The sequence below is a fragment of the Rosa rugosa genome, chromosome 6 (assembly GCF_958449725.1).
Source record: "Rosa rugosa chromosome 6, drRosRugo1.1, whole genome shotgun sequence".
Lineage (NCBI taxonomy): Eukaryota > Viridiplantae > Streptophyta > Magnoliopsida > Rosales > Rosaceae > Rosa > Rosa rugosa.
Genome location: NC_084825.1, coordinates 8,665,043 through 8,688,639, shown reverse-complemented (window position 1 = coordinate 8,688,639; position 23,597 = coordinate 8,665,043). Strand labels below are relative to the sequence as shown.

The 23,597-nt window shown below is 36.9% G+C and overlaps 1 pseudogene; it reads left to right on the top strand.

The window, feature by feature from the left end:
• Window positions 1–8,419: 8,419 nt before the first annotated feature.
• On the top strand, window positions 8,420–21,186 carry LOC133716171 (rust resistance kinase Lr10-like; annotated as a pseudogene).
• Window positions 21,187–23,597: the final 2,411 nt, after the last annotated feature.

Sequence of the window (23,597 nt, the reverse complement as noted above, 5' to 3'; positions counted from 1 at the left end):
TATATGCAGGTTTATGTTGTATCAAGAAAATACAGCACAATTTATGTTGTATCAAGAAAATAGAAACAACAGAAACAAATGATCATCTGTTGTTTCTACCAAGTTCAAACAACAGAAAAGTAGAGTTCAAAGAGCTCTCAGACAACAGAAATAGGTGGTTGGTATGTTGTTTCTACCAATTTCAAACAACAGAAAAGTAGAGTTCAAAGAGCTCTCAGACAACAGAAGAAGGTGATTGATATGTTGTTTCTACCATGTTCAAACAACAGAAAAGTAGAGTTCAAATAGCTCTCAGACAACAGAAGTAGGTGATTGATATGTTGTTTCTACCACGTTCAAACAACAGAAAAGTAGAGTTCAAAGAGCTCTCAGACAACAGAAGTAGGTGGTTGATATGTTGTTTCTACCAACTTCAAACAACATAAAAGTATATTTCTAATCATTCTCAAACAACAGAACATAACTAAAACAATGGTTTAAAGTCCAAACAAACAACAAAAAAATAGAGATTGAATACTACTTCAGACAACAGAAATTTGAGTAAGACTATACTCCAAGTGACATTCAAACAACATAAAAAAACTAAAACTGTAGTTGGAAATCAAATCTAACCACAAGAATCACAATTATCTGTAGTCCAAAGAAATCTCAAACAACATAACTCACGATATAAATGTTGTTACATACGAAATCAGTCGACATATAACTGTCATTGTTCTTCAAATCAGACGACAGAAACAACATAAATATGTAGTGGTATGGTGTTTCAGACGACAGAAAGACCCCGATTCTTCAATATTAGGTACTTCAGACGACAGTACCTTAAACTGAATCTGTCGTCTGAGTGCATTATCAACGACGAAGAATATCTGTCGTCTGAGTGGCTAAGAGACGGCAGCCACTTAGACAACAGATTTTTACTTCATCAGACGACAGATATGATCTGTCGTCTGAAGGCTTTTTTGGCATAGTGTTCACGTACTGGACCATATACTTTTTTTAATTTATGGTTTGAATGAATTGTTTAGGATTTGATTCATTTTTGTAATAATGGCTAGATTAGCAACTGTTGTGTTTGGCTCCATTTTTGTTGTAGCTGGTCAACAGTCTCTTTTTTGCGCGGGCGTGCCAGCACCGTTCGGGTGCGGTCGTCGGGGGTGTCCCTTGACCTGACTTCTTTCAAGCAATTGTGGACGAGGAGAGCACCAACCTCGTCGTGGGATTCTTTGTGCCTCGTGGTGAGGACTTTTGCTGAGCTTCTTGAAAATCACCAAATCGATACTCGATGTTGTAGATCGAGCAGAGCGAGAACCACCGGGAAGTGAGGAGAACTTGCTAAAGCGTGACTTTAGCTTGGCTGGATTGCTAGGGCGTTACCCTTGCTTGGCTGGTTCTGTAACCGTTGTGGTCGCGGCACTACCGTCGGCTCCCGAGGAGACTAGGACCGAAGCACGTTGACAGAGGGTTTGGTGGCACTGAAAGTCGGCTTCTGAGAAGACTAGGACTAGGAGTGTGATCACCGCTAAGAGAAAGAGAAGGAGAGGAGTTGCTCTTAGAGAGGTTTGCTCTAGAGAGAACTTAGATCATCTTAGAGATGTTGTTGTTGAATGTGAATGTGTGTCTTAGAATGAGAGGAGAAGGTGTTTATATAGGGAAGAAAAAGAAGAGTGAAATGATGAGTGGAAGAAAAATAATGAAAGTAGATCTAAGTTCACTTGTAAAATATGGAAAAGATAGAGAAAAGATGAAATGAAAGCAAAGCATGAAGGTGCAGCAACATGGAAGTGGTGATGATCTATTAAAGAGATTGTAGAAGAAAAATATATCCAAGGAAAAAGAGAAAAGCATCTAGCTTTCTTCATGTGGGTAGGAAACATGAACATGTGAATATTGAGCTGGTTTTAGGTCAGTTTCTGCCCCTTTATTCCTTCAATTATTTCTCCAACAAGACTTCATTATATGCCTTCGACTTCTTCATATGAAATGTTACACTATGAGTGTAGATCATCCTGACAAATTTTCAGATTTTTATTCCATGTGGTTGGGCCGAAAATGCTGCTGGACCTCTTACAGGTCCAGTTTTCCAGTTTTGCTTCTGTAGAAAATTGGGCTGATTGGTTGAAGGCCTTCCACTCAAAAAAAGCTCTTGCACTCTTCATAAGAAATGATCCTTGGGCTGTCTAGAATGGATCTGGAATGTTTCAGCACATTTCAATTTCATTTGGTTAGTCTGCCGCCCCTCCTTCCTTGTTTAGCTCGGTTTCTCCTAGCCGAAGTAGGAAAATGTGCTAAAGTTAACTTTTCATGCTTCCATGCTTCCATAGTAGGCTTTATTTAGCCTCTAAATATATATTTCGAGCTTGTCGACAATATATAGCTTGAGCCACTGACATTGGCTCAATTTCTCCAACACATGCCTTGTCAGGCCAAAATGTTCATTTTGGGTCCAAACATTGCCCCCCAGACCTCAAAGTCAAAGGCCTTCGTCTTGACTGAAGAGGTCTTGAATCAGCACTCCTCTTATAATGTCGTTGCTCCAAAGCCACTTGTATTGGCTTGACTAAAATTACTTGAACAGTAGCCTCTTTCCCTCTTAATTATACATAGTGAGCATACATATATTAATCGCCAGTCTTCCTTCGCGAACCATCCTTTGCGAGGTCATGTAATTAAAACCACTTCGCTGCCAACAATTCGCAACCCAGCTTTCGCCACAATTATTGGCAAAAATATTGATTTGACCTCCTCCACTGCTAATACCATACTAGGCATATTAAATGCCTCTTGTATATGTGCCCAGACCAATACCAATGGCCTCTTAAGTATATTAGCAAGTTCCAGCCACTATTAGGCAAGAACACAATTTTTTGCATCCTCCGCGACGCACAAATTTGAAACTCTTTTTGTATTTTTGTATTTTTGTATTTTTTTTTTAAAAAATTTTAATAAGACATTGTGAATCAAGGTTTAGACATGCGGCCCAAGTATAGTCGTCTAGACACAAATTTTCTTTCAAATCCTTTGGGCAACCTTACTGAAATGGCCAGGTGGGGGAGGGCGAACAAGAGAGGCAGAATCCATTTTGGCATGAGCTACTCCCACATAGTGGTTTAGGCCCATTTGCACGCACTTCTGGATTCAAGAACCTGTCATGAACGTTGTCCCCTTTCTAGACACCATTTCACATAGGCTATACTTACTAAGATGAGAAAGGTCATAAGTGTGAAGACAGTTCAACAAGTGTTAATAAAAGCCGCCCTTAACCTTAAGGGACCTGAACTAGGCACCAATAAGGAGTTTAGGCCAATATTAACAAAAGAGACTTCACCTATTCCGTTATGATTCACAAATGACGAAAATAAAAATGAAAACTGAAAATTGACAGGAAATTTAAAAACAAAGAAAGAAGCTCGCAGCACTATATTTGGCTAACCTCCAGAAGGCCACGGGGGAGGCCATCTATGCTTCACTCCAAGCTCCGATGTATCAAAATTTGTAGGGTAAAAATCCCTCATGTGAGAGCTTGTAGAAAAAGAACAAAGATACTTCTCGTTGAAGAATTTGGAGGAATTTGGCTCGTGAGAGGGGTATTCTTGCCCCCCAAGTATCTTTGTTGGTTGACGTGACATGATCTCCAATTGTAATTTGGAAGATGACGGTGTCCCAAGATCGGCTTTGTCGCCAACTGTCGCCAACTTCTCTTGATCAAAGGGATGATCATGGGTCATATCTTGCCCCCCATGCATCTGATCAGTAGCCACATATTTGGCTTGATCAGTGGAGACATCAGATATTTGTTCAGAGACAATTTTCTTGTCTGAAGAACAATCTTGTTGATGACGTTCTCCATAAGTAGCATCTATGTAAGGCTGTGATTCACCAGTGAGGCCATTAGGTTGATTGCCACCTATAGGCAAATCAGCCTCATAAATGACCTCTTCTCGAGCGTTCTGCTCAATTTCTAGGTCCCAATCGCGAAACCTCTGCTTTGTTTTTGCGATCAAAATGGCCATGTCCCTGGCTTGCTTTTCTTTATTCCTCTCGATGTTGGCCATGATGATCGCGAGCTGTTCATCAATGCTTGCCCCCTCTGGGATGGGAATAGGCATAAACTCATCATTAATGGCGGTATCGCCAATGGTGGCAACATTGTCCATCAATTCACTTTAGGAATTTCTTTTGGTAAAGATTTTCCCCTGGCATCTCAATGATGACGAAAAAAGACTCTAGTATAGTCCCACTGGGCGTGCCAAAATGTTTGTTTTTGAAGCCCGGTGGTTGAATGTCTTCAAGAAAAGAAAAAATTCTAACCTTGTCCCACTGGGCGTGCCAAAATGTTTGTTTTGAAGCCCGGTGGTTGAATGTGCTTCAAGAGAAAAGACTCTGATGTAGTCCCACTGGGCGTGCCAAAATGTTTGTTTTGAAGGCCGGTGGTTGAATGTCTTCAAGAGAAAAAAAGAAATTCTAACCTTGTCCCATTGGGCGTGCCAAAATGTTTGTTTTGAAGGCCGGTGGTTGAATGTCTTTAAGAGAAAAAAAAAATTTCTAACCTGGTCCCACTGGGCATGCCAAAATGTTTGTTTTGAAGCCCGGTGGTTGAATGTGCTTTAAAAAAAAAACTTCTGATGTTGTCCCACTGGGCGTGCCAAAATGTTTGTTTTGAAGGCCGATGGTTGAATGTCTTCAAGAGAAAAAAGAAATTCTAACCTTGTCCCACTGGGCGTGCCAAAATGTTTGGCTCCATTTTTGTTGCAGCTGGTCAACAGTCTCTTTTCTGCGCGGGCGTGCCAGCACCGTTCGGATGCGGTCGTCGGGGGTGTCCCTTGACCTGACTTCTTTCAAGCAATTGTGGACGAGGAGAGCACCAACCTCGTCGTGGGATTCTTTGTGCCTCGTGGTGAGGACTTTTGCTGAGCTTCTTGAAAATCACCAAATCGATACTCGATGTTGTAGATCGAGCAGAGCGAGAACCACCGGGAAGTGAGGAGAACTTGCTAAAGCGTGACCCTTGCTTGGCTGGTTCTGTAACCGTTGTGGTCGCGGCACTACCGTCGGCTCCCGAAGAGACTAGGACCGAAGCACGTTGACAGAGGGTTTGGTGGCACTGAAAGTCGGCTTCTGAGAAGACTAGGACTAGGAGTGTGATCACCGCTAAGAGAAAGAGAAGGAGAGGAGTTGCTCTTAGAGAGGTTTGCTCTAGAGAGAACTTAGATCATCTTAGAGATGTTGTTGTTGAATGTGAATGTGTGTCTTAGAATGAGAGGAGAAGGTGTTTATATAGGGAAGAAAAAGAAGAGTGAAATGATGAGTGGAAGAAAAATAATGAAAGTAGATCTAAGTTCACTTGTAAAATATGGAAAAGATAGAGAAAAGACGAAATGAAAGCAAAGCATGAAGGTGCAGCAACATGGAAGTGGTGATGATCTATTAAAGAGATTGTAGAAGAAAAATATATCCAAGGAAAAAGAGAAAAGCATCTAGCTTTCTTCATGTGGGTAGGAAACATGAACATGTGAATATTGAGCTGGTTTTAGGTCAGTTTCTGCCCCTTTATTCCTTCAATTATTTCTCCAACAAGACTTCATTATATGCCTTCGACTTCTTCATATGAAATGTTCCACTATGAGTTTAGATCATCCTGACAAATTTTCAGATTTTTATTCCATGTGGTTGGGCCGAAAATGCTGCTGGAATGCTGCTGGACCTCTTACAGGTCCAATTTTCCAGTTTTGCTTCTGTAGAAAATTGGGCTGATTGTTTGAAGGCCTTCCACTCAAAAAAAGCTCTTGCACTCTTCATAAGAAATGATCCTTGGGCTGTCTAGAATGGATCTGGAAAGTTTCAGCACATTTCGATTTCATTTGTTTAGTCTGCCGCCCCTCCTTCCTTGTTTAGCTCGGTTTCTCCTAGCCGAAGTAGGAAAATGTGCTAAAGTTAACTTTTCATGCTTCCATGCTTCCATAGTAGGCTTTATTTAGCCTCTAAATATATATTTCGAGCTTGTCGACAATATATAGCTTGAGCCACTGACATTGGCTCAATTTCTCCAACACATGCCTTGTCAGGCCAAAATGTTCATTTTGGGTCCAAACATGTTGCTTCGTAAATTTATATATATTTTGCCGGCCACAAATTAACCCCAATAAATTATCTAATCTCAGTTCTGGTCCATCACTTTGCAGTCTCTTCCTCCGTCCTCTCTCACACCATGTCCAGAGAAAGTGTCCTATTTGCTGGTTATACAGCCCTTCTTCATCTTTTTGTTCTTTCTTCTTCCTTCTGTTCCCTAACACCATCTTTGATTTCCGATTCTACTTCTCATCATACCAGTTGTACCCTATCTTGTGGGAGTATTAACATAAAACCTCCATTTCGTGTAAAAGGAGACTCTCAAATCTGTGGCAAAGAAATGGATGAGCTGTCCTGTGAGCAAAAAAATACTATTGCTGTGTTGTCCTTGTATTCAGGAAAGTATTACGTAAGGGAAATCAATTACAATAATTTTACAATCCGAGTTGTAGATGCTGGTGTTCAGTTATGTTATTTTATTTTATTTTTTTGATCAAGAAGAAACTTCATTAATAATGAACGAGATACAATGAGTTTTGGCAACATCTCATACACAGAAATGGCCACTGGACTTCACACTGGAACTCCAAAATGACTAACAGATGGAGCCAAAAGAGGCTCCGACTCAACTACAGACTTAAAACTTGCACTACAATTAAAAGGCAAAGACAATATGCGCAGGAGCAGTGAATCCTTGACACACAACTTTGTCAACACTAACTCGTCACCTAGAGTCCTCCTAACCTGCCATTGATCGACCAAGTCTACACTCATTGTGACTTCAAACCCAACCAAAATGAAATGCTAGACCGTCAGACCTGAGACTAAATTAAACCCAAGACCATTGCCACAGTAATGTCAACACCGTCAATCCACAACTGCTCCAAATCACCATCACCTCCGACCCGAAATCAGACAGGAACAATCCCACTAGAAAGCCAAGGATGATTGTCTATGCCAGTATGCCACCGCCATACATTTTCGCCACCACTGCTGACCCAACTCCAGAACAGGAACGACCTCTAGACCGCCGAATAGAAGATTGTCTATGCCAAACATTGCAGTGCACCTGACCCAACAACTAATACTTAAAACAAAACCCTGATAGTGACTTATTGCTGAAAAACAAACAAAAGAAACCAAACCCTAAAAACTAGTAATAACTGCCCACCACCAAACCCTAGGCATCCTTGTTATCACTGTCGCACTTCTAGATTCGCGCCGCCGTTGCCTTTGGATTACGCCTGCCATAGCCCAGACGCTGCTAGCAAAGCGGCAGTAAAGCATCCCTCCCGCCACCACCAACACGAGCCTCGGGATCCCAGCCTGGATCGCAATACCAACTGTGGGTTCCTTATCATCAAACGACCGCCCCACTCATCGTCCCCGATCAGATCTAAGGCGGAAAGATCCTGATCTCGCCATCCTCCCTCCATGCCGCATCAGTCTTTATCCTCCTTCGAACACCAGTACCTACTAAGAAGGCAAAAGAACTAGAGAAACTAAGAAAAGCTAAGGAAAACAAAGCTCCCCTCCCGGACCGAGCCGCAGCGACAGAAACGCCGGCTACGTCCGGCCGGGAGAGAACGAAGACTGGTTTTCTTTTTTTCTTTGGCGCGTGAGGCTAGGTTGTAACTTTGTAGCTTTTTCGGTTGGGGGAGGAGACGGAATTTAAAGATGAAATTTTAAAGATGCAGGTAGCTATTATGTTATTTTATCTTAATCATCATTGCTTTCGTCGGTAAGAAATTTTAAACACACACACACACACATATATATATATATATATATATATATATTATATGTACATACTTGTATTTAAAGTTATATACATTAGAGCCAATCAACTACAAACATGTTTTGATCCCTTTTAACCAACTTGACATATCCTTGTGTATTCAATTTAGCCAATTCAGTCCTTGTGTTATCTCTATTATTAGCCAATGTGGTCCTTCCTTCTATTTACAGTTAAATTGTGCAAATGGGAGTAAAATACTGCACAGGGATAAAAATGGCAGAAGGGTAAAATACAACAACCTCTCATGTGCACTATTTAACACCAAATTCACAAAAAAAAAAAAAAAAAAAAAAGACCATCTGTTAATGGAGATAAAAACAAGAAAAGGTAATTATCGTTTGTACATAATCATCACCAATATAGAACAGAGTATCATCTACACTAGGATAACTACAACAAAAGTGATGCTTCCACGAGAAAGAATAAATATATAAATAAAACATGCAGGGATCAGATGGACAGGGAAAGGGTGTCTTTCAAAGCTTATATACTAAGGAAAATGTTGATAGTATTGCAGCAATCACTTGATTTTCTATATTGACTCCTATGTGTATGGACCAAACAGGACAGCTGCAAGCAGTCAAATTCGTATTTGGCTTTCCCTGTTTAATTGCATCACTATTATGCAAATGGCGAAGGAGGCATTTGTCCATGTATGACAATATAGAAGACTTTCTGCAGAATAATAATAATCTCATGCCAGTAAGGTACTCTTACTCAAATATCAAAAAGATGACAAGAGATTTCAAGGACAAATTGGGAGAAGGAGGCTATGGATCTGTATACAAGGCAAAGCTTCGAAGTGGTCGTCTTGTAGCCATTAAGATGTTGGGCAAGTCCAAAGCTAACGGGCAAGAATTTATCAATGAAGTCGCTACAATAGGAAGGATTCATCATGTTAACGTAGTGCAACTTCTTGGCTACCGTGTTGACGGTTCAAAACGTGCTCTTGTGTATGATTTCATGCCTAAAGGTTCTCTAGAAAAATATATTTTTCCTCAACAAGGAGTGATCTCCTTAAGTTGTGAGAAAATATTTGAAGTAGCACTTAGAGTGGCTCGTGGTATTGAATATCTACATCGAGGATGTACCATGCAAATTTTGCACTTTGACATCAATGTTGGAAAATAATTTGAACTTGTCATTATCTAAAAGTATTCAGATAATAGTTTTGATTTAATGAGAAACTAATTAACAGAAATACATATCTAAAACTCTATTCTGTTATCAATTTGAAATTATGTCTCATTTGAAGTAGGAGACTTATCTGTTAATGAACCTGATTAACATTAAGGATATATACATGATAAACATCAAACATAAGTGTAAGTCCATATTCTGTGTATTATTTATACTGCATAAATTATGTGTTTGAATCATCAAAAACTGAAATAAAACAGATGACAGAAACACAACTGAAACAATCCCATATTCTGAAGATATACCAGATAACACCTTTGTGGCATAAAATCTGATAACTAAATTTTCTATATCATTATTCCATGTTCAACAATTTTACATGTATATTGAAAACAGTCAACATCTTTGGATAGAGAAAAGTTTCAACATATCAGAAGATAAAATCATAGAACATGCATAATACTGCTACTGTACTTAAAACTACATATGCAAACACTCCTTTGGGAGCCAAAATATAAGCAATTTAATAACAGTAACACAATTTTGATCTTGTTAGGCTGAAAGTTTTCTAGAAACAATAGTGAAGGTTACTTTATGCAACAGAATCAATATAATCTCTAGAAAATCATAAGACCATAAGTTAAAACTATAAGTTCTACTGCGAAGATATCAACAAGACTGCAACTTTAAAAAATGGGAGACATTTATACTTAATTCTTGTCAAAATTCACAGCAGCATAAACAGGTAATCATCATATATAAATCATTGCGAAATTTTCGATGAAATTTAAACACACCTGAGTCTCTCCATCATCAGCTGCAGAAAATATTAGCGGAAGCAAAATTGAAAGAGAAACACAGATTCATGATTAATTGCAGTTTACTTGTTTTGAAACATATAGGTAACTAAAAAAAATTTTCTGAATGCTCCTTTATTCTTAACTCGGGTAGGACCGGAAGCTTTATTAACTATTTAACTGTAAATCTGTGCTAGGCATGAAACAAAACAGTACTGAAGTCTCTTCTAAATAGACGCACAGACTAGTAAGGCTACTAGTACTTCAATTACTTTAATCATAAAACGTGCAGAATTGTGTTTAATTGATGCAAGGCTAGTGCAGTGATAGTACATTGATTATAATCAGAAGAAGGACAGCATTTAAGGCATCAAAATTTCAAGTATTAAACAAATAGACTATAATTAGAACCAAAATCAACCAACTAGCAATCAAGCCTTTACATAACGTACAAGAGCTGCAATATATAGATAAAGGTAGATAAAAGCTTTGTGTCCTTTTATAAGCCATGCTCTGATACCATTTTGTAAGACCAAATGATGTAAAGAAAACAAAAGGCAATACATCAAATCTGAAATCATGCAAGAACACAAAGGATAATAACCATAGGATATAAGTTCCATAGCCCACATGAGGATTACCATTGTTCAGAGGTTCAATATATTGTCCAGCCATTTCTCTGTTCTTCAATAAAGTCCTGCTGCACCTTACACCACAGAAGTCCCTTGTCTGCACAGCAATAGAAACCACAAACTCCAGAAACTCCAATGCACCAACATACAACCAGAAACAAACGAGGAAAAAGTCTTCTGTGTTATACTACTCTAAGCTTTCAGAATGGGACTGAACTCAATGCTAAAACGTGTAGTTAACACAGGGACTTAATCTGCTATATATAGAGGCCAGTATCAATCTTGTGCTCATCCCATAAGGAGTCCAAGATTTCCTAAAGATTTCATCCGCAGATACTTGATGTTTATCATGTATATATCCTTAATGTTAATCAGGTTCATTAACAGATAAGTCTCCTACTTCAAATGAGACATAATTTCAAATTGATAACAGAATAGAGTTTTAGATATGTATTTCTGTTAATTAGTTTCTCATTAAAGCCTCACAACATTCTCTTAGATGAGAATTTTTCTCCGAAGGTTTCTGATTTTGGGTTAGCAAGGCTATGTCCATTAGATAATAGCATTGTGTCTTTGACGTACTGCTGCAAGAGGAACATTAGGATATATAGCTCCGGAATTATTCTATAAGAATATTGGAGGTGTTTCATACAAAGCCGACGTATATAGTTTTAGAATGCTATTAATGGAAATGGCTGACAGAAGGAAGAACTTGAACGCAACCATAGAGAAATCAAGCCAAATCTATTTTCCTACATGGGTGTCTGAACAATTGAGTGATAGAAAGGATATAGAAATAGAAGATGCCACAGAGGAGGAAAAGAAGACAGTAAAGAAGTGAAGGAATGGATGGATTTCAAAACTTTTTAATTAGTGCGGAATAAGTTTAACAATTAAACTACTAACTAAACATAAAATCCATTCCTTTAACCCATGATCTTGGCTTATTGTGATATGTATATAAACAAAGCATGCATAGTAAGGAAGAACAAAGAGGGAGTTTATGTTCTACTCACCCTTGGAGCGTGATTTTAATCTGATCCAAGTGAACCACCAAAGTTCCTCTCCTTGATCTCTCCTTGTGTGTGTTTCCTCCACCTTGAAGCACCTTGAATTAAGAACTCCTTCTTATACTCCTTCTTGTGCTTGTAATCTCCTCCTTGATGTAACAAGTAAAGCCACAAAAATATATGGCCTCTAAGGATCTTCACCAAGTGAATCAAGAGATGAAGAAAGATGAAAGAAAAGAAGAAATTATGCAAGTGTTCTTCTTTCCTTTAATTTCTGAAAAATGGACCAAGAGAGAACTCTCTTTCTCTCTCTCTAATCTGAAAATAATAGTGTGGAGACACTCACATTTCTTTGTCCATGCTTTCCCTTTTATATAATAGGAAATAACTCCAATTACTAAAAGAAAAATATTGACTTTCATAAAGCCAATATTTTGGCTGGTCCATACATGTTATTGGGCACTAAAAATGTGTCTTGGGCTTTCATTTAAATCTCATTTAGTGAAGCCCAAGTCCACACCAAAAAACCCGACAATCGTTTAGGCCCAATAGGTTCGGTTTTACCCGAAAATCCTAATTATGTTCAAATAATAAATCTAATTAATTATTTGCTCATAACCAACTCTTGTTTAATCTTCTTCATATACTATCTCAAGGATCCACTTATATGGTGTGCGATCTCTTAGGTTCTAATTAACAAGGCAGTGAAGTTTATAGAAACCATTCTATTTTGTTTACGAATCAAAAACTCCATTTTTGATTTTCCCTTGTTATTAGGATAATAAATGTTTATTAATCCTCGGGGACTTCACAAGTCATGAGTGACGTCTTGCAACATATCATGACTATCCTAGTTAATGTAGAATGACAAAGAACCTATTCAATTGGAATTACAATACAATACGGTCCTTCTCTAACACGATGTTCTAAATCACATCATCGGGGTATGGAATTGATATGTCAATCCCCTAATGTGATTTTCATTCTTATGTGATTCTTAGAATGTGATTAAAAAACTCCTTTTTAAATCTCATTCAATGCTTTGGCCAAAGACTCATTGAATCACATCTTTGAACATACACCTTATTTACTTAAGGATAGAGATTCCTTGTTGTACACTCACATGTCTCCATGACCGAATTGATTATACCAATGAATGCATCTATTATATCCATTAAGGGACACAATATTATTGCATCATCAAGTGATAATCCATTCACTCATAAGACAACTATGGTGTCTCAGGTCAAAGGACTAATTTGTATTATTGCAATTTAGAGTTCAAGTTTGACATGTAAGTAAGACTCCATACAAGAACTCTAATGATCGCGTTCAGTGTACTCTTTAAGTTAAGAGCACCCACATACTTGTATTAGTGTCTCTACACAAATGACAAGAGACATATCATCCTCCATATTGAGCATACATAGTATGTGCTAGTCTTTCCGGATTATCAATGTCCAAGTGATAATCCTATGACTATGAACCTTTTAGGATAAGAGTGTGAAAGAGTAAAGGTCTCACACATCTAACTCTTTAGATTACTTTCTCTTTAACTCATATTCCTTGGACATTGTTCAATCAAATATTAAATATAAGCAATGAACAATAAACTTGCCCTTTTGATTAATAATAATTACAATAATAATTATATCAAAATGATTGTTTTAGGACACAATTCCTTCAATCTCCCACTTGTACTAAACCCAATCAGCCATGAAACGTACACCCATCTTCTCAAGATGTTGTTCTAGCTTTGCTTGTGATAAAGGTTTAGTGAATGGATCTGATATGTTATCAACAGATGCTACTTTGAGAATGTTAACGTCTCCACGATTAACAATCTCCCTTATGATATGGAAACGTCTTTCGATGTGTTTGGATTTTTGATGAGACCTTGGTTCCTTGGTTTGAGCAATTGCCCCATTGTTGTCACAGTAAAGTGGAATCGGTGACTCAATGGTAGGAACCACACCAAGTTCAGTGTTGAACTTTTTCATCCAAACTGTTTCCTTTGCAGCCTCTGCAGCTGCAATATATTCTGCCTCAGTAGTGGAATCTGCAGTAACAATTTACTTGCAGCTTCTCCAACTTACTGCACCTCCATTCAAGGTGAAGACAAACCCTGATGTGGATTTTCTGTCATTCACATCAGATTGAAAATCTGAGTCTGTATATGCTTCCACTTGCAACTCTGATTGCAAATCACCACCTCTATAAACGAGGAATAAATCTTTAGTCCTTCTCAAGTACTTAAGGATATTCTTAACAGCATTCCAGTGTTCTAAACCTGGATTGGACTGATATCGACTAGTTATGCTTACGCCATAACTGATATCAGGTCTTGTGCATAGCATCGCATTCATGAGGCTCCCTATTACAGATGCATATGGGATCTTGCTCATCTTTTGCACTTCCTCAATCGTTTGTGGGCACATTTTCTTAGAAAGGTGAATGCCATGTCTGACAGGCAGAAAACCCTTCTTAGATTGTTCCATGTGAAATCTATTCAGCACTTTGTCTATGTACAAGGATTGAGATAATCCAATTAATCTTTTTGATCTGTCTCTATAGATCTTTATTCCTAGTACATAGGCAGCTTCTCCAAGATCCTTCATAAGGAAGGTCTTGGACAACCAAACTTTAATTGAAGATAACATTCCTACATCATTCCCAAAGAGTAGGATGTCATTTACATAAAGTACAAGGAACACAACAGCACTCCCACTGACCTTCTTGTAAACACAAGGTTCATCCATGTTTTGTGTGAAACCAAAAGATTTGACTGCATCATCAAAACGGATGTTCCAACTCCTTGAAGCTTGCTTATATCCGAATAGATTTAACCATGGCAACAGGAGAGAACACATCTTCATAGTCAATGCCCTCTCTTTGCTTATAGCCCTTTGCCACCAACCTAGCTTTGTAGGTTTCTATTTTACCATCTGAGCCTATCTTTTTCTTGAAGACCCATTTGTTTCCAATTGGTCTAATACCAGGTGGAGGGTCAACGAGAGTCCAGACTTGATTGGTATACATAGAGTCAATCTCGGATTCCATGGCTTCTTGCCATTGCTTTGAGTCAACATTTGACATTGCTTCATTATAACTAGAAGGATCATACAGGTTTTCATTGTCACCAAGGAGATTTAACTCCCCAAGGCTTTCATGACACAAACCATACCTCTTGGGAGGTATCCGGATCCTACTAGAAATTCTTGGAGTTTGTGTTATAGTTGGTTCAGGAAGTTGTTCAATGGGAAATGGAGTGTTAGTTTGTGGCTTGTTGGACACTTCCTTGAGTTCTACCATTTGCTCAACATTTCCATCAAGGACGTAGTCCCTTTCAAGGAAAGTGGCATTCCTGCTAACAAACACCTTTTGTTCTTCAGGTTGATAGAAATAATATCCTAAACTATCTTTAGGATATCCCACAAATAAACACTTGCTTGATCTAGCTTCAAGCTTGCCTGCTTCTAGTCTTTTGACATAAGCTGGACAACCCCAAATCTTAATATGATTGAGACTTGGTTTCTTCCCATGCCACATCTCATATGGTATAAGAGGGACGGACTTGGAAGGCACTTTATTCAACAAATAAATTGCTGTTTGAAGTGCATATCCCCAAAAGGATATAGGTAAATCAGTATAGCTCATCATGGAATGAACCATGTCTAACAAAGTTCGATTTCTCCTTTCAGTGACACCATTGAGTTGTGGTGTTCCAGGAGGAGCTAATGAAGAAACAATGCCTTCTTGTTTGAGATAATCAATAAACTCATTGCTTAAGTATTCGCCTCCTCGATCAGATCTTAGAGCCTTAATACTTCTGTCGGTTTGTTTCTCAACTTCATTCTTAAATTCTTTGAACTTTTCAAAGGCTTCAGATTTGTTCTTCATAAGGTATAAATAACCAAACCGAGAGTAGTCATCGGTAAAGGTTATGAAGTATGAGAATCCACCTTTACTAATAGTGGACATGGGACCACATACATCGGTATGTATTAGGCCTAAGAGTTATTTAACTCTTGTTCTTTGTCCACCATAATGTGACTTGGTCATTTTTCCTTTTAGACAAGACTCACAAGTAGGCATAGGATCAGATCCTAACGACTCTAAATATCCATTTTTGGATAATTTGTGAATTCTATCTTGGCTAATATGACCAAGCTTAAGGTGCCACATCTTAATGGGGTTAACCGTTTCCCGAGATCTCTTAGATCCCAAAGCATTTTCCTTCATACAATTAATACTACCATCTAAAGCTAGATGAAAGAGACCATCAATAATATTAGCATGACATATCATGCGTTCATTAATAGATACAAAACCACTTAGTTTATCAAAAACTACTCTATAACCATCCTTCAAAAGCATGGAGATGGAGATAAGGTTCTTTATACATATAGGAAGATAAAGACAATTATTTAACTCCAATGTATCTCCTGATGGTAACTTCAAAATATAAGTCCCCACGGCTTTGGCATCAACTCTTGTGCCATTTCCTACACGTAGGGAAATTTCTCCAGCTTTAAGCTTCCTTGCTCCCACTAGGTCCTGCAACGAAGTGCAAACATGGTGAGATGCACCTGAATCAATTATCCAAGTGGAAGTATTATTAACTGTAAGTATTGATTCAATCACATTGATCATACCTGCTGTTGAAGACTGGTTCTTCAAGGATGCAAGATAAGCTTTGCAATTGCTCTTCCAATGCCCATCCTTGTTGCAAAAGAAACAAACACCTTTTGGTTCCTTTTGTTCCTTCTTCTTCTTCTTTTGGACTGCTCCTTTAGGCTTTGCCACTTGTTTCTTCTTCCCTTTGCCCTTGCCTTTGGACTTGGAAGAAGAAGCGACAATGGCCACACTCCCACTCTCTTTCTTGATTTGCTTCTCAGCTGATACCAGCATATTGAGAAGATCAGAAAGAGTATGATCCATTTGTTGCATATTATAGTTCATTATGAACTGAGAAAATGAATCATCTAGGGAGGATAGAAGAAGATCTTGAGCTAGCTCCGCATCAAGTGCAAATCCAAGGTCTTGAATTTGCTCAATAAAGCCTATCATTTTTAGACCATGTTGATGCACAGGAGCACCCCTCACATGCTTTGTCTTAACAAGCTCATTGACAGCTGTGAATCGCACATTTCTATTTCTCTCACCAAACAATTCAGTGAGATGGAGTAATATAGAACTGGCGCTATCCATATTCTCATGTTGCTTCTGAAGTTGTGAGTTCATGGATGCAAGCATGACACATTTAGCTTGAGTGTCATCATCCTTATGCTTTTGATAAGCAACACGTTGCTCATCGGTTGCATCTTGAGCCAAAGGAGTGTGAGGGGGTGCATTTTGTAAGACATAAGCGATCTTATCGAATGTCAATACAATTTTCAAATTGTGGAGCCAGTCATTGAAGTTTGGTCCCTCAAGACGATTTTCATTGAGAATTTTGGTGATAGGATGTCCTGACATATTGCAGTCTACATAACATAAAATAAAAGAAGTGAGATTGATTTTAAAACCAAGTGACTCGGGTCTTAAGAATCAAATGGCACCCTCTCACTATTTTAACAAATTCCAAATCCCTCAAGGAATTCGAGAGTATAAATTAAAACTCTTAGTGAGTATGGAAGACTCATTTTCATTAAGCCAACCGCATCATAATAGAACTATAAGTCAACTTAATTTCCATGAGAGGATACTCTTATCCAATCACATCAAATGTGAATATCCATAACTTTGGCCTCTAAAGTAATTAAGTCTCACCATAATAGGATATTGATAAATTACTCTAGTTAAGCTATACCCAACATCTCATGTAAGTATAGAGATCAAAAATTAAATCTCATCATAATAGAATATTGACCAAGATTTGTCCCTACCTTACAACATCAAATGTTGAATAACCTCTCTTTAATGCTCCTAGCAAGAAATACCTCTGTTCGGAATGATATTCACATGCAAGAACATCTACTAGGAGATTACAATGTTGGAAGGCCACAAAGAAGCATTCATAATGACTTCTTCGTTTTTCAACTTAATATCACTTTGAGGGAATTTTAAGGTCTCATCTTTAATAATCTCATTAATAACAATCACATTGCATTTGCTTTGATCCTATTGCAATCACACATTCATTATACTTGATCTATAATAAAATACTCCCACTAATTGTTTTCAGAAAACAATTTGATTTCATCAAAAACATTTTTCAAATGGAATCATGGGAAATATAAAATTACTTGATCAAGTGCAATGAACATGCAATTATAATAGGTCACATAGGATGATTATGGACTTATTGTTTGATCCAACATGAGCCAATATGTTGGATCAAGGTCATGTTTGGGTGGTTGATTTTAATTACGCGTAACGATTACGAAAATTAAATAACTAAGCTAAGCTATTACACTTTGCACTTGAACTTATTTCAAGGCTTGATGACTTCAAACTTCTTCTTTGGATCATCATCATGTGCCTCCATCTTCGATTACAAGAGTGGATAAGGGGCATACAAGCTCCCATTTAAATTTAATCAAACTTGAATAAATTAAATAAGCTACTTAGTTACACAACCAAATGAATTAATCAAATTAATTACATAACCCAAATGAATTAACTACTTTAATTACATAACCACATTCATTCAAAATGAATAGTCGGCCAATCTCATGCTCAATTATATTAGGCCATAGTCCATAATCATCCTTTAATTAACCAAGATTAATAAGGTTAATTAAACAAGCATATTTAACTCAATCAAAATAAGTTAACCACTAAATTACTTTAATTTAAGCAAGTAAATTAGTTGAGTGATTTATGAGATGATGTCTTACATCATGCATCATTAACTTTTGGTGAGTAATTTAGGGGATAATGTTTTACATCATGCATCACCAACTTTTGGTGAGTGATTTAGAGATAATGTTTTACATCATGTATCACAAACTTTTGGTGAGTGATTTTAGAGATAATGTTTTACATCATGCATCACCAACTTTTGGTGAGTGATTTAGAGATAATGTTTTACATCATGCATCACCAACTTTTGGAGAGTTATTTAGAGAAACTAATAATAAAGATGACTAACTCTACCAACTATTTGGTGAGAGAAACATGGAAATGATTTTATGTCATCATTAACTATTAGGTAAATAACAATTCATGAATTTATGGATCAAAAGTGAGAGCAAACACCATGGAAAAATTAGCTAGTTCACAACTAGTTTAGACATATTCCAAAAAGCTGGAAATAAAATTCCAGCTTTATGTTCTTCCATTGAACACTTGTTTACTTCATCTTTGAAGCCAAAACATGCATCCCCTAAAGCATATATCATCTAACATGTTTCTAAGATTAACATTTTAATTAAGAAACATATAGAACCCCTTAATACATATCTCATATGCATTAAAGTTTCATAAAACTTAAACCACTTCTTACATGTAATTTCTAGAAACCTTTTTCTTGCTATCATAAAATCTACCTTACATCACATGCTTCATAACTTTTATGATAAAGCAAATTTTATGATCTAAATTACATATTACTCTAAGCTTAAGAAAATCACATCAACAAACATACTTAGCCATGTTTATAACATAACAAAATTAAGCCAATGGCTCTGATACCAATTGAAGGAATGGATGGATTTCAAAACTTTTTAATTAGTGCGGAATAAGTTTAACAATTAAACTACTAACTAAACATAAAATCCATTCCTTTAACCCATGATCTTGGCTTATTGTGATATGTATATAAACAAAGCATGCATAGTAAGGAAGAACAAAGACGGAGTTTATGTTCTACTCACCCTTGGAGCGTGATTTTAATCTGATCCAAGTGAACCACCAAAGTTCCTCTCCTTGATCTCTCCTTGTGTGTGTTTCCTCCACCTTGAAGCACCTTGAATTAAGAACTCCTTCTTATACTCCTTCTTGTGCTTGTAATCTCCTCCTTGATGTAACAAGTAAAGCCACAAAAATATATGGCCTCTAAGGATCTTCACCAAGTGAATCAAGAGATGAAGAAAGATGAAAGAAAAGAAGAAATTATGCAAGTGTTCTTCTTTCCTTTAATTTCTGAAAAATGGACCAAGAGAGAACTCTCTCTCTCTCTCTAATCTGAAAATAATAGTGTGGAGACACTCACATTTCTTTGTCCATGCTTTCCCTTTTATATAATAGGAAATAACTCCAATTACTAAAAGAAAAATATTGACTTTCATAAAGCCAATATTTTGGCTGGTCCATACATGTTATTGGGCACTAAAAATGTGTCTTGGGCTTTCATTTAAATCTCATTTAGTGAAGCCCAAGTCCACACCAAAAAACCCGACAATCGTTTAGGCCCAATAGGTTCGGTTTTACCCGAAAATCCTAATTATGTTCAAATAATAAATCTAATTAATTATTTGCTCATAACCAACTCTTGTTTAATCTTCTTCATATACTATCTCAAGGATCCACTTATATGGTGTGCGATCTCTTAGGTTCTAATTAACAAGGCAGTGAAGTTTATAGAAACCATTCTATTTTGTTTACGAATCAAAAACTCCATTTTTGATTCTCCCTTGTTATTAGGATAATAAATGTTTATTAATCCTCGGGGACTTCACAAGTCATGAGTGACGTCTTGCAACATATCATGACTACCCTAGTTAATGTAGAATGACAAAGAACCTATTCAATTGGAATTACAATACAATACGGTCCTTCTCTAACACGATGTTCTAAATCACATCATCGGGGTATGGAATTGATATGTCAATCCCCTAATGTGATTTTCATTCTTATGTGATTCTTAGAATGTGATTAAAAAACTCCTTTTTAAATCTCATTCAATGCTTTGGCCAAAGACTCATTGAATCACATCTTTGAACATACACCTTATTTACTTAAGGATAGAGATTCCTTGTTGTACACTCACATGTCTCCATGACCGAATTGATTATACCAATGAATGCATCTATTATATCCATTAAGGGACACAATATTATTGCATCATCAAGTGATAATCCATTCACTCATAAGACAACTATGGTGTCTCAGGTCAAAGGACTAATTTGTATTATTGCAATTTAGAGTTCAAGTTTGACATGTAAGTAAGACTCCATACAAGAACTCTAATGATCGCGTTCAGTGTACTCTTTAAGTTAAGAGCACCCACATACTTGTATTAGTGTCTCTACACAAATGACAAGAGACATATCATCCTCCATATTGAGCATACATAGTATGTGCTAGTCTTTCCGGATTATCAATGTCCAAGTGATAATCCTATGACTATGAACCTTTTAGGATAAGAGTGTGAAAGAGTAAAGGTCTCACACATCTAACTCTTTAGATTACTTTCTCTTTAACTCATATTCCTTGGACCTTGTTCAATCAAATATTAAATATAAGCAATGAACAATAAACTTGCCCTTTTGATTAATAATAATTACAATAATAATTATATCAAAATGATTGTTTTAGGACACAATTCCTTCAAGAAGATGATCATGGTTGCATTGTGGTGCATGCACATTCAGCTGAAGCCTAGTGAACGTCCTTCAATGAGTAAAGTAGTAGAGATGCTTGAAGGGGAAACTGAGGGAATCCAAATGCCTCCAAAACCTTTCTTATATCCACAGAAAATGCCAGTGGAGGATCCTGGGGAAAATTCAAGTACTAAATCTGCATCCTCAAAAATAGAATCTACAGAGATCACTTTGGTTGGAGACGCACATTAATCTATGAATCTTCAATAGTGTTAATCTGTATGTTGATGTGTAAGGAAAAGTGAGGGTCTCGAATCATAGATTTATATTGCATCTTTTCTTTGTATATTTTTGTCTCTTTTGATAGATTAAGAGGTGATTTATTTGTTTTCAGTGTATGATCGAACTACAAGTATGTTTTTAAACAAAACATAGTTTTCAGTGTATAAACAAAACATTATGCTTTTTATTTCATTGCTATTCATAGCTATGCTTGATATGCATGCACAAAGGATATCTGACCTCTATCTAATGACTTCATAGGTTCTGAAATTTTATTAGAAGGTGAATAGGTGATGAATTATAGGGGAGTTTTAAAAGTAATAAAAATTAGCCTGTTAAACACAAAAATTGTGACTGTGTATTGTATGAGAGACATGCACATATCACTACAATTGTTTTCAATGAACTGGAAATTAAAGAAAATGTGAGAACCAAATTCAACCAGTGTAATAAGAAATAACCAATATAGAGAAAAAAAATAAAAATAGGCATACAAATTGGATTCTTAGACTTATAGGAGGGTAGATCATTATTGATAGATCATCATCAGTTATGTCATTGATTCCCTGCATAAGCACTGCTCCTTCTCGTTTCCTCAAAAGTCTCAAATTCTCAAAGTCGGTTCTAAAGGCGCAGAAGATAAGGTGATACCTATTCGGGCTTTATGCTGGGTTTCCTGGTCTTGGGTCTGGGTTTTTTCTACCAGGGCTTGGGCTTATGGGCTACAACCTTTTATTTTATATTTTATTTTGTCATAAGGGATGAGGTGGACCATCATTTTCTAGCAAAGGCTTGGGCCCTCACATACCCACCCTAATTTTTCATGACTCAAGTTTTATTTCATAGCTATGAAAAGATTTTGTTTTGCCATGATAATGGTTATTGAGGCAATAATTATGTGTAATTTCTCGCTCAATTATGAATGAACTGTCTTCCGTAGTAAATTTCAAATATTTAGATATTAAGATTCTGTTGAATCCCATCATTGGCAAAAAAATATATAGATATAAAATTACTTATATAATATTATATTACAGCAAGCAAGTCCGTAATAAGCTAGGTTGTGCTAGATTGGTCGACTCGATCCGGCCCGTTGGGATAGTACTACCTTTTCGTTAAATTTGGCCCGCATGAATCTAAAATCCAGAAAAACTATTTTGGCTTTCGCAAGTCATTTTGCTTGCTAGCTGGTTGAGGTGCAAGGTTGCTTTCGATGTAGACAGTCTGATTCATTGGTGTTGTTCATTCGACTTTTAGATTAGTATTCTTTATGTGTCCTCCTTGATGTGTGCATGAAGACATTTCAAATGCAATATTGCAACTTTCACATTTCTAATTTTAATCATGTTTAGTGTTTACCAAAATAAAAAAAATGGAATGAAATGTTATCTTTATCTAGGGTTATCTAGGGGTGAGCTTGCAAAATTGAAATGCGAAATAAATCTTGGCAAAAATCTAACCAAACTAATTTTGTTCTGTTTCGATTTTTGTGTAAAAAGTTGAACTTTCTTGTAAATCCTAAACCGAAACCAAATTACTTATAAAGAGACATCATTTTGATAGTCATAATTTGAGTAAAACGACGTCACTTTTATAATTGACAAAAGAGAACTGAATCTAACTTTCTAAAAAAGGTTGAAAAATTGAATCAAAGTGAAGCTTAAAAAGATTGAAACATATAACTGAATTCAATTTTATCTTTTTAGTACTTTGAGGATAAAACGAGATGAAATATTGCAATATGAAAACATCAGATACTCAAGATGATAAAAAGGTAACGAGGTAACTCATTTACGGTTTTTATTTTTATTTTTATTTTTATCTTAACAACTAATTTATAAAAAGTGATAATGCATTAAACCAAATGGTATTAGACAGCTTATGTAATACCCCGGAAAATCCAAATTAAATTCCATGGTTTTTTAGAAATGATTTCACGATAGTAGGAGCGAGTACGAAGCTTGGAAAAGTTGTGGAATTAGTTCGAACGATTTTATTTTCGAAAACGAACGTTTTTAGGGGGTCAACAAAGTTGACTTTTTATACGTTCAAAATTTTGGAAAACTTCCTTCATGAAAGTTGTAGAGCTCGTCGATACGAGTTCGTGGACATGTGGAACGCATTATTCGGAGTTCGTATGATTAAGTTATGAATTTTTGAAATTTGGGAATTTTCTATAAATAGAGAAATTTTCCGAATTCTTTCTTTAAGGACAAAAAAAATGGGAAATTTGCGTTTTGGCCCCCCAGCTCTCTCCGTTCTCTCTCTCGTGCGTCCCTCAGACCCGACGGGTCGCGACCGACCCGACCCGGTCGGAAAGGCCACTTCCCGGACGCCACCGCCACCGGACCCGCACCAGACCGGCGCGCCTTGCCGAGCAT